The sequence below is a fragment of the Notamacropus eugenii genome, chromosome 1, assembly GCF_028372415.1.
Source record: "Notamacropus eugenii isolate mMacEug1 chromosome 1, mMacEug1.pri_v2, whole genome shotgun sequence".
NCBI classification, from domain to species: domain Eukaryota; kingdom Metazoa; phylum Chordata; class Mammalia; order Diprotodontia; family Macropodidae; genus Notamacropus; species Notamacropus eugenii.
This window is the reverse complement of record NC_092872.1, coordinates 288,368,739-288,387,205: the sequence shown is the minus strand read 5'-3', so window position 1 is coordinate 288,387,205 and position 18,467 is coordinate 288,368,739. Positions and strand designations below refer to the sequence as shown.

Sequence of the window (18,467 nt, the reverse complement as noted above, 5' to 3'; positions counted from 1 at the left end):
ACAAAGGCATGGTTAGAAACCCCAAATGCTACACACACACACACACACACACACACACACACACACACACACACACACACACACACACCAGTTGCTTGGCACTGAGATGGTGAGCAGCTGAATTAAAACAGACAATATTTATAAAGAGATTAAATCCAGGAATAGAATCTTGGCAATGCCTCTCCAAATAACTGTTCAATCTCGTGATCCACCATTTACATGCATTGGTAACCCTCTCCTTTTGGGGGTTTATGATTATGTTTTAGGGATACAATTCTCATTTATTTTGAAAAATTCAAATCCAGCAAACAAACATCAAAGAAGTTGGCTGCCCACATTCCAAGGAGGAGATGGATAGCTTATGATTCCCAGAAAGAATTACGTTTGCTTGTTTGTTTTTAAATCAATTACTTCTCTCCTCTCTCATTGCTTTCTCCTAAGTAAAAAAAGGAGGTGTTGAAGTATCTCCCCCTGCCTATGATAGATCTTCTTTATCAAAAAGACAGATTCTTCCAAGCTCTATTGTTTGATATGTTTAGTAAAAAGCATTACAATATGTACCTTTTTCAAATGGAGGATTAAAGATTAGATGATCTAACAACCTTTTTTGTAGCCTGCTTTGCAATCCTTAAGATAAATAATTTGGTCCTTTTGGGGGGTAGGGAATCCTGAAATATCCTAAGAGCCAACCAGGAAATCTATATTGCCTCATGAAAATGTCATGTGACCTCTCTGCCCATAGCCATCATTCCTGCTTAGAATGGAATACGTATCACACATATTGTTCCGCACATGCCAAGAGAAGTAATTTCTATTAATGTATGTTGAGTTTTAATATTTCAGGTCCCATCATGAGCTTCTTGGAATGCTTGGAGAGGGGGAGGTTTGGTGAGGAGTAGTCTGTTTAGTTCATGTCCAGTCTTCCTAGAGAGAGATCCTTAGTACAGCCATTGACATTACCCTAATATATTTTAACATTTCTGTTTTTTGACTATGATTCACACTCAAATCTTTTGTTTGTTTTTGGAGTCATAATTACTTAACCTTCTGACTCCTGGCAGTCCAGAGTGCTCATCTGGATCCAGTGGCCATACCTGGGTCTGCCTGGGGTCAGGTATGACCAGAGATTCATTTGTCTTCTGAAAAGGTAGAAGGAAGTCCAAGCACAATTTGAAAGCCTCCTTACTGCATACTGCATTTTCATGGTTCACTGGCTTTTGTAACACAAGAAGCCAAAGATAAACACAGCAGACTGAGGACATTTTATTTTCCTGATTAGAACTTTCTTCTTGCCAATGGAGCCCTGATCTCAGGGGAGAGTCTGTGGGTCTGGGCATAATTGCCAGCCTGGTGCTCCTCAATAAGATGGCCCTTGCTTGACTTCACTGGAGCTTAGTGAGCAGCTGGTCTTTGGATCACATTGGCCAAGCCACATAATGAGTTGGCTCCATTTGGGGACGTGAAGAAACTCAGGGCCATGTTGCCATCCTGTTTATACACCAGTGAAAAGGCACAAAGCTGTCACAAGGAAACAGGTGGTTGGCTATTTGTTGTTTAAATGTGTCCAGAATTAATTGGCTCAGATCTCTGTTGGCACCAAGTTCTGACTGGATGCTACATGACACAGACTCTGAAAAATGACTCCCTACGGTGTCTTCTGAATACAGAAGGCAAATATTTGTGCATTCTGTGGATGGAGTCACTGATAATCTACTGTTTAACCACATATCATCATCCCATCTGGGAAGTTTAAAGAAAACGCATCCCCACTCATACAATGGGTTCATTGTTCTCTGTTCTTATTAGGCAGTGTACAAGAGGGTTGGGGACATGAATCTGCTTGTTTACCCATATTTTTAATTGAGGCTAGGAGAAAGGGCAGGCCCATTCTTGGGGTAGGCTTTCTTCTCTCATCTTTTCTCAATACAGAGACCCATGTAATGGACAAGGACACCATGGGGGAGGGGGAAGCATTCAGTTTAACAGAAGGTTGAAGAAGAGTAAGGAGCTATAAGGTGAGGGGCAGAGAGCAAGGATGGTAGTGGTAAGCCTCTAGGCTGTATGTGTTGGTTGTCTTAACTTCACACTTGCACAATACATATGAGTGCAGGAATGTGGGTGCACATGCACACACACACATACACAGAGACCCTGGACAGCACCTAGAAAGACAAAAGTCAGTCAATATTGCCATGGGTTTTAGTCCAACTCTGGGAGCTGAAAGCCTGAGACTGTCTGTTTCAGCCAAGCACATCCACAGGGGTTTAATGAACATAACTAGAGTCCCTGGTGACTGGTGTGTTGAAGTTTGGGGCAGGAGCCAAACCATTCTAGACAATGCTCGACCAGTTCAGGAAAAAGTCCAATGAAACTAAATATATTTGTGTATCATTTCTTGAATTTGTTTAATCATGGAAAGTTGAACCTGTTTCATCATCACCAGGGTATGAAGACCAACCTGAGAAGCTGTCCATTAACACATTGAGTAAATATTAATATATAAATAGCTTCCAATGTGCAAAGCACCATGATAAATTTTGGGCTTTAAATGGGGATGAGGAGGGCAACAACAACTCTCACTTCAATGAACTTATATTCATTTGGCTGGTGCAAAAAATGCACTAGTCCTAATCTTACCCTTGAACCCTCATCAGTGCTTGGGGCCTTCTGAGCCCTGAATATTTCTTCTCTGGCCCTACCTTCCTTCTTAGAAAATCTATCCGCAGATTGGAGGAGAAGAATCAGCCAGACAATTCTCTTTCACCTCCCATTGCTGCTGTTAACTTCCCAGATACCAACACCATATTCTCACTCATTTGCTCCTCAGCCCTCCCAACCTTTTGGCTTCCTTTAATGTATTATCTTCCCCTCTTCACGTTAGGCTTGAAACTCTTTGAGACCAGAGACTCCAGACTTTTTTTTTTGCTTGTATTTATACCCCTGGCATTGAGTACAATGTATGGCATACAGAAGGTGTTTGATAAGTGTTGATTTGTCTTGCCTGATTTCATGAGGGGTTGGAATTAGGAAATGGAATCAAGTGGAAAATGGTACCTATGGTATACCTTCAATCTATCCATTGATCAAAATGCACTTATTAAATTCTTCCTATGTGTCAAACGCAGGAGATAAAAAATACTATTGAAACCATCCCTGCCCTTAGTGAACTGAAAGTAATGCGTTATATATTTGCCTCTCTTTGTATCCTCAGGGCTTATCAGAGTGCTTGCCACTCAGCAAGCCTGGAAGAATACTGGTTGACTGACTGGAGACAAGTCATAAGGAAACCACTTATGCAAAGTCATGAGGAAGGAGTGGTGCAGACAATGAACATTCACAGAACTTATCTTTCACATTAAATTTGAGTTTCTTTCAGAGCCTTGATCAAATTAACTTCTTCCACCAAGTCTTGCCCAACTCAGCTCATCCATTTTGATGATTCCTCTACTCAGTGTCTTAGCAACACTTCTGAATACAATTCCTATTAAAAAAAACTTAATTATATGCATAGAGGAAAGGTGACACAAATGTATGATGCCTGGGTTGAGAGGGACACAATTAAAACAGTAGACAATTCATAGAAAAATTGTTTTTCTTTGGTTTTCATATGCCTTTTTCCATCACATTTGATTAAAATTCACAATTAAACTTTGTGCTAATATAAAAATGAATTCTAACAACTCCATCCCAACAAGTGGATAGGAACAAGCAGATCAGAAGCAACTTTTATGATAGGGATGCAGTTAAAGTATAATAGATTCTGCTCTGACCCTTACCTTTACTCTGCATGACTCTCTGTTTCAAGAGTGTTTTTTATAAACAATAAATTCTAGCATTCTCATTTCTGATCCACTCTGCTGTCTGCTTCCATTTTATGGGTGAGTTCATCACATTCACATTCGCAGTTATGATTAATAACTGTGTATTCCCCTCCATCCTATTCCTGTTTGTCCTGTCTCTATTTTCATCCTTTACCTCTTCACCCATGTTTTGCTTCTGTCTATTGCCTTCCCTGGTCTGCCCTCTCTTCTGTCAGTCCCCTGCTTTTACTTTGCCTCCCTTCCTACTTTCCTATCAGCTAAGGTAGATTTCTGTATTAAACTAATTGTGCATATTATTTCCTCTTCAAATTAGTACTGATGAAAACAAAGTTCAAATGATGCTCATAGCCTACCCTCCACTCTCTCTCTGCATTGTATTAGGTTTTTTGCACCCCTTCATGTGAAATAATTTGCCCCATTCTACCCCTCACTTCCTTCTACACCCAATGTACTCATAATTCTAATCCCTTATTTGTTTTTAATGTCATTCCCACAAATTCATCTCATGCTCATAACCTCTGTCTGCAAATATTCCATCTACTTACACTCTTAATGTTACAATTTTTAAGAATTACAATTTATCATCTTCCTATGTAGGAACATAAACACTTCAGTTCCATTGATTCTCTTATGTTTTCTTTTTTTCTTTTCAGCTTTTTAGACTTCTCTTGAATATGGATGTTGGACATTATTCTTTTTACTCAATTTTGGTCTTCTACTTGTAAAACTCTAAATCCTTCTATTTCATTGAATTACTTTTTTACCTTCAAGTATTATGCTTTATTTCACAGGATAGGTGGTTCCTGGTTGTAGTCCTAAGTCCTTAACCTTCTATAATATCATGTTCCATGACCTCTCATCCTTTAATGGTGTAGCTGCTAAGTTCTGTGTAATCCTACTTGTGGCTCCCCCAAATATGAACTGTATCTTTCTCGTCACTTGCAGTATTTTTCCTTGACCTAATAGTTCTGTAATTTGGCTGTAATATTCCTTGGAGATGTTATTTGAGAATCTCTTTCCTGAAGTGGTAGGTGGATTCTTTTAATGCTTTCTCTGCCCTCTGGTTTCAGGATATCAAAGCAATTTCACTTGATAATTTCTTGAAAGATGCTGTCCTGGTCTTCCTTTTGATTATGACTTTCAGGTACTGCAACAATTCTGGCATTGCCTCTCCTGGATCTATTTTCCAGGTCAGTTGTTTTTCTCATGATGCATTTTACATGTACTTCTATTTTTTTCATTCTTTTGAATTTGTCTGATTGATATTTTATGTCTCATATAGTCATTAGCTTCTATTTACCTAACTTCTAACTGTTTTCCTAAGTTAGGTTTTGTGCTTTATTTTCAATTTGGCCAGTTGTACCTTTTAAGGAGTTGTTTTCTTCAGTGGATTTTTGCATCTCTTTTTCCATTTGATCAATCTACTTTTTATGCAATTTTCTTTTTCCAAGCTGTGGACTTTAACCCCACCCTCATAATTTTCTTGCATCACTCTCATTTATTTTCCCCATTTTTCTTCTACCTCTCTTTTATGATTTTTGAGCTCCTTTTTGAGTTCTATGAGTTCTTTCCTGTATCACAGTAACTTTCTAAGTTTAGATCCTTTTGTTGTATTTTTTTTTGGCCTTTCTCCTTTCCTTTAAATTTGAACTCTGCTCCTTGGTTGCAAGAGGCACTGTCTCAGGTTTCTAGATTCTGGCTGTTTACCTGGTTATATACTGATGTTTCACTGAGGACCATGATAGACCCTCAAGTCTGGTGGTGTGCTAAGACAGTGGCTTGGGTGGAATGTGGCTGGTAGTTTACCTGGCATTAAGCAAGGGTCATATTGATGGTATCTGAGGTGATGGCTAAGAGCTGTTTCTGTGTTTCCCTGGAGTACACTGAAGCACTTGGTGACCTGGAAGTTGTAGAGTACTTGCTTGCCTGAGGCAAAGCTGAAAAAAGTGGTGATCCTTGAGTCTGTTTATTCTCCTGACTATGTTGAGGCACATGGGGTGTCTAGGTTTGGCTTTTGCCAGTACCACCTCACTAGGGTTCAGAACCTCCCGCTGGTTTGCTGAGGTGAGACTTGCTTGCTGGGATGTTTCCTGTCCTGAACTGAGCTCCCCTTTTAATGGATAGAGATAGACCTTTCTTGCTGGTCTTCCAAGTTTCTTGGGCTGAAAGTATAAGATAGAAATACAAATAATTCACTGATCACCTCCTGAAAGAGATCCTGAAAGGAAAACTCCTAGGAATATCATAGCAAAATTCTAGAGTTCCCAGGTCAAAGAGAAAATATTACAAGCAGCCAGAAAGAAACAATTCAAGTATTATGGAAATATAATCAGGATAAAACAGGATTTAGCAGCTTCTACATTAAGGCATTGAAGGACTTAGAATATAGTGTTTCTGAGTTCAAAGGAGATAGGATTAAAAGCAAGAATCACCTACCCAGAAAAACTTAGTATAATATTTCCAGGGAAAAAATGGAATTTCAGTGAAGCAGGGGACTTCCAAGCATTCTTGTTGAACAGACAAGAGCTGAATAGAAAATCTGACTTTCAAATACAAGAATCAAGAGAAGCATGAAAAGGTAAATAGGAAAGCGAAGCCTTAAGGAATGGGTATGGGTATGTATCTATGCATTTATTATATATGTGTAGGTATGTTTATATACATGGGTGTTTATGTGCTTATATATGTGTGTATGTATATGTGTGTATATGTATATATATATGTATATCTACCTAGAGCTATCTATATCTACATGTATCTATATCTACATAAATATAGATAGATAGATATATGTATATCTATCTATCTATAGATATAGATATACATAGACAGAGAGAACACAGGGAGCTGAATATGAAGGGAGAATACCTAAAAAAAGTAACATTTACTTTTGAATGGAATGTACTTTGAGTAGGAGAAAGGGAGAGGTAGAATGTAGGAAACCATTTCACATAAAAGAGGGAACAAAGAGCTTTTATAATGGTTGGACAGAAGGGAGAGATGAAAGGAAATAATTGAGCCTTACTTTCATGGGATTTGGCTTAAGGAGGGAATAACACACACTCAATAGGATATGGAAATCTATTTTACCCTGCTGGAAGGCAAGGGGGAAGGGGATAGGGCAAGGAAGATAATAGAAGGGACAGCAAATTAGGGAAAGGGATAATCAGAAACAAACACTATTGTGGTAGGACAGGCCAAGCGAGAGAAATGAATAAATAAAGAGCAGGATAAGACAGAGGGAAATGTGGTTAGTCTTTTACATAACATTCCATAACATAGCTGTTACGGAAGTGCTTTTCATTGTTACACATATATGCCCCATATTGAATTGCTTGTTTTCTCAATGAGAATGGGGGGGGGGGGGACGGGAAGGAAGGGAGAGAATATGGAACTTAAAGCTTTAAGAATCAATGTCAAAAATTGTTTTCTCATGCAACTGGAAATTAAGCTATATAGGCAATGGAGTACAGAAATTTATTTTGCCCTACAGGAATTAGAGGGTAAGGGGGATGGAAGAGAGGTGGGTAATACAAGGGAGGACAGTCTGGAGGAAGGGGTGGATGAGGTCCATGCTGTTCTGTGGTGGTGGGTAGGGAGAGATGGGGAGAAAATTTTGAATTTCAATTCCTGGGGAATTATTTATTTAATTTATTTATTCAATTATTTTAATTAATTTATTTATTCAATTATTTATTGAAAATAAAATCATGAGGCTGGCTCCATCATATCATCCCATACCTGAGAAATTCTTGGGGTTCCATTTCCCTACAAGATCAGATAGAAAACTTCTGAAGATCTGTACAATGTGTTCCTTTCCTAACTTTGAAGTCTTTGCTTATTTTCCTCCTTTCCATTTCCTTTATGATCCAGTGACACTGACCTCTTTGCTGTTCTTCCTACAAGATACCCAATTTCCCAACTACATGCCTTTCAATGGGTCTTCTCCATGGTCAGAATATTCTCCTGACTTAGTCCTGCCCCATCTTGAATTTCCTGTACTACTTGAAGATTCAGCTCAACTCGCATTTTGTTCAAAAGGCTTCTGCTGGTCATTTCTCTATAGGTGTCTTTCCTACACTCTGAGATAATCTCCAGTCTTGGATGTACATGATTGTTTACCTGTTGTCTCCTGTATCTAAATGTGACATGGCAGAGGCTGGTTGTGCTTACCTTTATATTGCTGCTTGGCATATATTAAGTATTAATAAATGCTTGTTGACTCTCTGACCAATCCATAAACATTTGTTAAGCAAGTACCATGTGCTGGGCACTGTGCTAAATACTGATGATTGGTTGATTGGTTGGTTGGTTAGTTGGTTGTCCTTTGTTCTCACAGAGGACAAAAATACCATTAACATGCTAAAGTCAAGTTTCAATGTGTCTGACTGTGGCTGGTCAGACCAATACAAGCTTGGAATACTCTACCACAGGTTGGGCACAAATAGTCCACCTGAACATTTGAGGTGGATACTCCACATCTGCACATCCTGCATTTCCTTTGAGCTATCTCAATTCTGCTTTGCTCATAGAGCACACTGTCTTCTCTAACGTGGGCACGCCAAGGTGAGTGGTCCTGTGCCAGTGTCTCCAATGTCACAAAATGAATTCCAAAGTTCTTAAAAGAGACCTTGAGAGTATCCTTGTGTCTCTTCTGCTGACCACCAGGTGTTCACTTGCTGGGTAAGTTCTCCATAATGTAGTCTTTTTGGCAAGTGTACATTTTGCATTCAAATGTGGTCAGCCCATTGGAATTGTAGGCTCTGAAACATAATTTGAATGCTTGGCAGTTTAGATAGAGCAAGAACCTCAGTGTCTGGTACCTTATCCTGCCAGGTGATCTTCAGAATCTTCCTAAGACAATTCGAATGGAAGCAATTGTATTTCCTAAAACAGTTCAAATGGAAACATTTCAGTTTCCTGGAATAGTACTGGTAAACTGTTCAGGTTTCACAAGAATACAATAATGAGGTAAACACAATGGCTCTGTGGACCTTCAGTTCACAAAAAGAGACAAAAGATAACCCCTCCCCTTAAGGTGCTTACAATAGAATCAGAATAACAACAATATGCCATTTAGGAAGCACTTTAAGGCTTACAGAATTCTATCATCTATCTATCTACCCATCTGTCATCTATCTATCTATCTGTCAATTTATCTCTATCATCTATGTATTATTTTTCCTTCACAATAACCCTATGAAGCAGTTGCTATGACTATCCCCATTTTACAGATGAGGAAATTGAGGCAAGAAAAGGTGAAGTGACTTGTCTAGCTGGTATCTGTCTAAAGCTAGATTTGAACTAAGGTCTTTCAGACTCCAGGCCCAGCCCACTGGTCATGGGGTTAGCTTGCTGCCTCTATCATATTATCTCAGTAGCTCCCAAGAAAAATCGTTTATTTTCTTTCCACATGCTAGTTATGTCTCTCTTGATTAAAATGTCAGTTTCTCTTGGGCAAGGCTGCTGATATTGTTTCCCATCATGGTACTAATCACAGTACTAGGCACAGGGGAGGCACCCTTAAATATTTTGTCTTTGATTTCCATTCTGTCTTTGGTCACTGTACTGATTCAGTGAGTGTGCTCTGGCTAATCTCTATTAGTGTTCAGATCTCCTCTGGGCCCTGCCTTACCCACCTCAGGCCTGCCACTAATGGATATGTGTCTTTCTGGCAAAGAGTCATAATTGGCAGTCAGCCTATAATTTTATCAAGGAAGTAGGGTCTGGACAGAGAAACAAGACTCACCTCATGACCCAAAACTGTTCCAAGCAAATGAGGTGAGACAGGAGGCTTGGCTTCTGAGGAGCCAGGCTGTCAGCACTCCTGCAGTGCTCCTCAGCTCTGCTCTCCACTGAACAAAGCATTCAGCCCCAGGGCTCTCCTTCATTTTGTTTTAAAGACAACATTACACACACTTACTACAGGAAAGGAAGAATGAGACTGACCTTGAAGAGCAATGGAGCCTCTCCCAGTTGTGGGTGAGGCCCAGAAATAGAAGGTGGGGGTCCCAGGAGGCCAGGAGTGTGAGAAGGCCTCTCTCATCTGGGGCCTGAGGCACATTTGGACACATCTGAATGAAGAAAGGCACATGTTGAAGGCACAGGGATATATGAAGTGTGGGAAGAGACATGGAAAGGGAAGAGAAGCCAACCCAGGACCCAAAAGAGCAAGGTCAGTTGTAATGTAAAGAGAAGGGTCCTGGTACAAGATAATTAATAATCTGGGATCATGCAATGAGGTTTGAATCAGGGAATCTTAGAGTAACCCTCATCCATGCCCTTCTAGGGCTTGACAGATGAGAAAACTGAGGTAGACAGAAGAAAATAACTTGGCCCACACTCTTACCAGATACTCATTAGCATCAGCTTAATCCAGGCCTCAACAAAGACCTGCTAAAGTAAGGAGGATTGTGACTGACTGAGGGAATCTAGAAGTACCTCCACCAGAATTCCTGGCCTCTTTTTCTATGAGCCTCACCTATGGACCAATCAAAAAGCATTTAATGAGCACCTGTCTACAGGTAGCATTGTCCTACCATGGAGTGGAGGAGAAGTGAAATGACCCCTAGAGTCATAGTGATTCCCTGCCTTTAATGAGTTTGTAACGTATTTTGTGAGGGGAATAAATGAGGAAACCAAATGTCAATTAGGATCTCTATGGTAGAAAAGGGAGAGACTCCCTTGGGCTGAAGCAAACAGTAGAGGCTTCATCCAACACAAGTTAAGCATCTAGGGTGTCTAGGAACTATGCTTCTTGCTAGGAATAAATATTTGAAAAGCAGTAGAACCTAATGATGATGGTGGTGGGAGTGGGAGTGGGGAGAAGAAGGGGTCACAAATAACTAGAATTCCAAACAAAACATGATCAGGGCCAAAGAAAGTCTGGCTTAAGAAATGTAAGGTAGCTTCCCTTCATGTTTGAAGATCAGGAAAGCCTGTAGATTATAGACTGCTTTTGTTTTGCTTTGAGGCATCAGGGCTTGGTCTAGTGTCTGGCCCTAGGAAGTGCTTGGTAAGCACTTCTTCATGGATTGTTTCCTAGGAGGTGGCACGCAGGTTGATTCTTGAAGGATACAAATGGAGAACTTCATAGGTAAATAGATCTCATCAAAAGTTCAAATCTCCTTCCCCATCTTTTTTTTTAAAATAATTTTTAACAAATGAAGAAACTGAGGCCTCAGGAGGTTAAGTAACTTTCCCACAGTGTCAGAGGCAAGATAGTGAAGGAATCTAATATATCATGATGAATGGTGTGGACAAATTACAGAGCTAGGAAATTTAAGACAAAATGGGAAAGAGTAGATATTCCAGTTTCTCTTTAACATAGAAGGGAGTTGTGTACAATACAGTGGGAAAGGAATATTGGAATCAGTGTGGAAAGACATAAAGCCAAGGCCAAACAGTGTGTTATCTTACTGAATAGACATTGAGGATCTGCTGAATTCTTTGGATCCACTGCCTGACCTGCAAACGCTCATGAATTAGGAAAAAACCTTTGATAAAAATAACAAGGATTCATTGGAAAGAGGAGAGGCTGGAGGCAAAGAGTTCATCAGAGGGTAAGGGAAGGAAATAAATCAATCATTTATTAAACTCCTACTATGTTCCAGGCATTATGGTAAGTGCTATAAAATATCATCTCATTTATTCTGCAGAACAACCCTGGGGGGTAGGGAGGAGATGTTGCTGTTATCCCCATTTTACAGTTAAGACTTGAGAGATTAAATGACTTGCCCTAGGTCATACATACAGCTACTACTGAGTGTCTGAGGCCAAAATTGAACTTAGATTTTCTTGATTCCAAACTCAGTGCTCTATACACAGGCTATGACCCATCTATCTATTGCCATCATGTAGAGTAGAGATGTGATAACTGGAAATGATTATACCATCAACAAAAGTAGGAAAGTGAGGAAATATAGTTTGAAAGGAAGAGGTTAAGATTTTGTGCCTGGTAAGAGTAAGATTCTGGCAAGAGACCTAAGAGGAAATCTCTTTCATTTGTAGAGAAGGTGCCAGTTGGCATTAACAGAATTTCCCCAGCCAGGAACTCAGATCTCTCTTTTCCTAGTCACCATCCAAATGCATTCATTGAAAATAAGTGAGTTATCATTCATACACAGAGTATGCCCATTATTCTCTCCAATCATTCCCCAATGGATGGGCATCTCCTTGATGTCCAGGTTTTGGCCATCACAAAAAGAACTGCTATAAATATTTTTTGTACATGTGGGACCTTTTCTTATTTTTATGATCTCTTGGGGATACAGTCCTAGAAGCACTATTACTGGGTCAAAGGGTATGCACATTTTTGTAGCCCTTTGGGCATAGTCTCAAACTGTTCTCTAGAATGGTTCAATCAGCTCACAGCTCCACCAACAATGAGTTAGTATTCCAACTCTCCCACATCTCCAACATTTATCATCATCCTGTTTTGTCATGTTAGCCAATTTGATAGGTGTGATGTGGTATCTCAGAGATTTTTCCATTTGCATCTATAGGTACCTCAGAGCTGTTTTGATTTGCATTTCTCTCATCAATAGCGATTTAGAGCATGTTTTCATATGACTATAGACAGCTTTAATTTCTTCCTCTGAAAATTGCCTGTTCATATCCTTTGAGCATTTATCAATTGAGGAATGACTTATATTCTTGTGCATTTGACTCAGCCCTCTCTAAATTTTAGAAATGAGTTTATCATAGACACTAGTTGCAAAAATTCTTTACCAGTTTTCTGTTTCCCTCCTAATCTTTGTTGCATTGGGTTTGGTTGTCCAAAAATTTTTCGGTTTAACGTGATCAAAATTATCCATTTTGCACTTCTTAATGCTTTCTGTCTCTTGTTTAGTGAAAAATTCTTCCCTTCTCCATAAATCTGATAAATACACTATTCCTTGCTCCCTCAATTTGTTTATAGTATCAGTCTTTATACCTAGATCATGTACTCATTTGGACTTTATTCTTGTGTATGATATCAGGCATTGGTCTATGCCTAGTTTCCACCACAATGTTATCCAGTTTTCCCAGCAATTTTTGTCCAACGGTGAGTTCTTATCCCAGAAGCTGGGGTCTTCAAAGGACCTTCTTGAGGAGGGTAAGACATTAAATCAGTACATTCTAAAGAACTCTTCTTTCTTTGAAGATCCTACTACTTTTGGAATTCAAGACTTAAAATCCAAAGTGAAACTGGAGCCATAAAAGGGGAGTTTTATGATAAGTTTTGATTGATTTGGTTTAGATTTAAAAACAAGCCAACAATTTATCTCTTCAGGAATTCCTAGGGCAAAGTCCGCTAACCCTGAAGGAGGAATTTGCTCATAGACATGAAAATGTGTCCTTTCCCTCAAGATATCTTGGCCCCTTAGCACAGTAAATGAAAAGGTCTCACAGGAGTTGGAGATAATCTACAAAGGTGACAAGCATTGATGAGGAATTACCCCACTGGTAGGCAAGGACTCTCCAACTTCACCCCTTTCTTAGCAAATAAGTATATAAAAGTCAGGCTTCTGGATTTTTTCTGCTCAAATTTTATTAGTCAACCAACTATTCTCCTCTTAGACCTTTCTTAGTGTCATTCTTTTCTCTAGAACCATCATGAGGAAGAAAAGAATCTACTAGAAACAGAAAAGATGAAACTGAAGCCAAGTGAAAAATAAAGACAGCTCAGAAACAAAACCAACTTTGTCTGGAAGGAAGTTGTGCATTTGTTTCCTTGACATATGTTTTGTTGGGATTGAGAAAGTCTTGGCATCAGCCCTAATGCTACACTATTGATGTTATCCCAATAGAATTGGTATTCAAAGACATCTTCCAGGAAGCTCTGCCCTCCCATTTTGAGCAGTGTTGGAAGGAAGCATCCAGATTGTTGGTCATATGAAGAGAAAAAAAGGGGGGGGTGGGGGCAGGAGACATTACTTAAGAAGATCCAGACCTGAAGTTAATGGGTTGATAGAATGTCTGTGGCTCCCTCGCAGAGTATACAAGTCAGTTTGGTGATATTTTATATTAGCAGCAGGACATAGTTGAGAGGGAGGAATCAAAATAGCTGCTGGTGTATTTGAGCTATGAGTGGGCTTCAGTGGTAGGAGAAGTGGTGAAATGGACCAAGAAACGTACCAACTCCATGGGAAAGATGGTGTTGCATTTTTTTTTTTTTTTTTGAGTCATCTTGAATATTGGTGTTAGACAGTGCAAACAAGTGAATGGCTCTGCTGCAACTCAGAACTCCTAAAATGGAGAAATCCACCAGTCTTGGCCTCTCCCAGCAGGAACTACAAGGGTGCACACGTATAGCCACCAATGATTTTCTAGTTGTCAAATCCAAGGACTCTTGTTTAATTTTCATTCTCTAATGACTACAGCATTTGACACTGTTGATAACTTCTTTCCAGATATTCTCTTTTCCCTTGGTTTATGAGATAAAACATTCTTTTTTTTTTTTTTTTTTTTTTTATTAATTTTTTAATTTTTTTTAATGTTTAACAATCACTGCCATACAATTGCGATTTTATCCCTCCCCACCCACCCCCCACTACCTCCCTCCCTCCCCACGACTGCATACAATTCTGTATAGATTCTACATATACTTTCCTATTGAGTATATTTTCACTATCGTCATGCTGTGTAGTCAGACTAAGATAAATGAAAGAAATCGTATAACAAATCAGAACATGATACACAAACAGATACACATACACAAACATGATCTGCTACATTATGTGAGTGACTTCCATATTTCTCTCTCTGAGTGTGGAAGGCTTTTTGCCTTGAGGTCCACCATTGGGATTTTTTTTTTATGGTGTTGCATTTAATGCCAGTACCATGAGGTCCCATCATCCTCTAAATACTCCCTTCTTCCAATTTCCTCCTGATCTTCAGAACCTCAGAATCGTATGTTTCCTGGTATGCCATCCTGAGGTACATCTGGAGTGTCTGTGCTCTGGCATATTCTTCTGCAGCCCCTTGTGATGGGTGCTACAGCAGAACCTACCTTAAGTAAAGGGGCCCAGGCCAGCTTGTCTTTGTTTCCCTCCTGACCCTGCTCCTGCCCTGGGTATCTCCATTCCCCTTACGTCTGACCTTTACTACCCTGCTTTTAATTCCCTTTCACATATCCACTTTCCCCATTAAAGTGTAAGCTCCTTGGGGAGAGAAATGTCTGATTTTGTCTGTTTATATCCTCAGTGCTTAGCACATTACAAGGCCTGTGAACAGCTCTTCAGAAATGCTTATTTCCTTTTTTATTGTGTGAGATCACCATGGTTGAGGAGAGAATCTGCAAGACTACAATGGTTCTGCTCATAGTTTCCAATATGTTTTCCAATTGCTTCCAATGGAAGCAAGTTTGTTTGTTTGTTTGTTTTTTCTTTAAAATGAGGAGTCTTTTTTTTTAAAAAGTCAGAACAACAGCAACCAAAACATCTCAATGTCTATCATTTGAATGGTAAGGAGAGTTAGGGATCTTAAGGTTTCAGGTCCTGATGCCGGGAGCTCCCTGTCTAACAGCTACAGTGTTGAAAATGCATGATAACGCTGACAAGGGCTTCCCCAGAACCATCGGGCAAGGAAGAGACCAGATTATCACCCAGGTCTTCTTGACTCCATGGAGGCCTGCTCTCTGGCGAAGTTCTTGCTGACAGCCTCAGGAACCCTGCTGCCTCCAAGGAGGCATCTGTCTTTTACATGCTTCCTTAGACATTTCAATTTCTGATCTGGATCAATCATCTCATGGATAACCTAAAGCACTTTCCATATTGTTTCAACATTTCCATGGTAACAGGACTACTTCAGAGTGGAAAGAAGAAAACCAAGGGAAGAAAGTAAGGGGAACAAGAGGAAGACGAAAACATTAGACAGTGGGCCTAGTCCTCTGCTTCACAGACTCTCTTTCATGTAGACTGTTAAGCTCCAACTGGGTTAGATGCAAGTGAAATTCTCCACCTCCCTGGCTGGGATGGTAATGCAATCATCCCCAGCTCTTGTCAGTCAAAGACAGGAATGATAGCCTTTGCTCTCTATTTGTTAGATGGCTATCACACCTTTCCTTTGAGGAGCTCAAAGGCATTTGACAAATAACTTCAAAATTATATAAGTAATTTTTACAAAGAACATTTACAAATGTCCTAATATTGAAAATTGACTGAGAGAGTGGGTGCTGCAGGAACAGCAAGAAAGGAAGACAGGAGATAGATAGGTAGAGAAACAGGAATTTTAACACAGCTGCAAATACTGGTAGATATAATGAGGCTGATGGATGGCTTCCCTCCCTTCTGAGGAGGGTGACAGGGCCTGGGGAGAAGCTAGCCTGAACTTGCCCACAGACCCTTTGTATATGTGCTCTGGATCTCTCTAAAGACTGGCCATTGAATCTTTTTTTTTTTTTAATTTAATTTAATTTAATTATTATTATTTTTAATGTTCTACAATCACTACCATAAAATTAAGATTTTATCCCCCTCACACCTACCACCCACCAACCCCCTCCCTCCCCATGACAGCATACAATTCTGTATAGGTTCTACATATACTTTCCTATTGAGTACATTTTCACTATAGTCATGCTATGTAGTCAGACTAAAATAAATGGAAGAAATCATATAACAAATCAAAACATAATACACAAAAACACACACACACAAACATGATCTGCTACATTCTGCAAATGACTTCCATATTTCTTTCTCTGAGTGTGGAAGGCATTTTGTCTTAGAAATCCACCACTGGGATTTTTTTTTTTATAAGTTCTTGCGTTATTACGAAGTTCCAAGTCTACCAGAAAAAAACTCTCGCACACTGTGGTCATTGCTGTGCACAAAGTTCTCTTGGTTCTGCTCCTTTCACTCAGCATCGGATCATATAAGTCCTTCCAGGCCTCTCTGAAGTCTTCCTGTTCATCATTTCTTATGGCTCAATAGTACTCCATTACATTCATATATTATAATTTATTCAGCCATTCCCCAATTGACCGGCATCCCCTTGACTTCCAGTTTTTGGCAACTATAAAGAGTGCTGCTATAAATATTTTTGTACATGTGGGACTCTTTCCCATTTTTATGATCTCTTGGGGATACAATCCTAGAAGCAGTATTGCTGGGTCAAAGGGTATGCACATTTTTGTAGCCCTTTGGGCATAGTTCCAAAACACTCTCCAGAATGGTTGGATGAGCTCACAGCTCCACCAACAATGAATTAGTGTTCCAACTCTCCCACATACTCTTCAGCATTTATCATTTTCTTGTTCTGTCATGTTTGCCAATCTTATAGGTGTGATGTGGTTCCTCAGAATTGTTTTGATTTGCATCTCTCTAATCAATAGTGATTTAGAGCATTTTTTCATATGATTATAGATATCTTTAATTTCTTCCTCTAAAAATTGCCTGTTCATATCCTTTGACCATTTATCAATTGGGGTGGCCATTGAATCTTGAGAAGGTTATGTCCCTACTGCCCTGGTCAGGAGCAGGGAGAAGGTGTCAGTGGATTTCTTGGAATAATAGAGGAACATATGAAAAAAAACCTTGGTGATTATCTAGTCTAACCTCACCTTATGATAAAGATGAGTAAACTGATCTTCATACAGTTGAAGTGACTTGTCCAAGGTCACACAACAGTTAATGGCAAAGCCTGGATTTGAACTCAGGTTCTGGGATTCCACCTTGGGAACTCCCTTGGATCCTGGCATTTTCAACTCATTTCACATCAGGAGTAGAGTGTTCCAACATCTCCTTTCTCCTATTTAAACCAATTTCCAGGAAAGGGATGGATAAACTTCAGATTTGGTCACCACTCAATGAGATTTAAGGGGTCTCCTGGCAGATTTCACCTACTGAGGCATCAGATGCATTAGAAACCAAAATCTTTAACAGGACAGCATCAGGCATTAATTGAGTGGTGGGGAGGCTTTGGAGCACAGAGACCTTCTGGTACCCCTCAGATATTGTATGTGCTTTTGCACAAAGCTCTAACTTTAAATGTTGCTCTTTTATAAAGAGAGAGAAAGTGTGTCTCTTCCTCTGCAGCTGCCCGTCTTTTCAGCAGCTAGCCCATGTTTCAGGGTAGACTTCCCAGGCCGGTCTCTGATTGGGTCAGGGCTGCCATTTTCCTGGGTAACACTTCTACCATGTGGCTATTGTCAGCATGTGCTCTGTGAATATCTTCTTTACTGGTCTGGAGTCTGCACTCTGAATGAGGCCAAGCTCCCTTCTCTCTCGTGGTAAATGTGGGTGGAATGGAGAAATCTTTCCTGAGAAGAGCTCCAAGTGCATTAACAGTCTAGTTTCCCTTGGGAAGTGTCACCACACTGGAAATCCTGTGGCATTCCTACATGGAAGGCACCAAGTTCAGAGGAACCAATGCACAGGAATCCTCATCAGCAACTACATGCCCTGCTAGGTTTGCAGTATTATTTGTGGAAGAGACATGGCCTCATCCTACAGAGCCTTGTCATTGTGTTCTCTGTGGAGCAAACTGATATTTTCTGCACATCAAGAGTCTTAAGACAACCCCAACTTGACAAAGGAGCATCTGGAATAATAAATCCAACATGGATCTGAATGTCTGAGAATCCTATTTTCTCCAGGCAAACTGCAAGTGACAAAACATTATTTACTCTTTCCCCATGGGAAAACAAGACTTCTAGGTGTT

General features: G+C 39.8%; 2 long non-coding RNA genes across 5 annotated transcripts in view; both read left to right on the top strand.

The window, feature by feature from the left end:
- Nucleotides 1–18,467, top strand: part of LOC140517646 (uncharacterized) — a 150,548-nt gene that overhangs the window by 9,030 nt on the left and 123,051 nt on the right. The gene's annotated exons all lie outside the window — the stretch shown is intronic.
- LOC140517645 (uncharacterized) lies at nucleotides 7,529–13,503 on the top strand. Its single transcript, XR_011971682.1, has 2 exons — nucleotides 7,529–9,996; nucleotides 13,412–13,503. It is a non-coding gene; the product is annotated as an uncharacterized lncRNA (long non-coding RNA).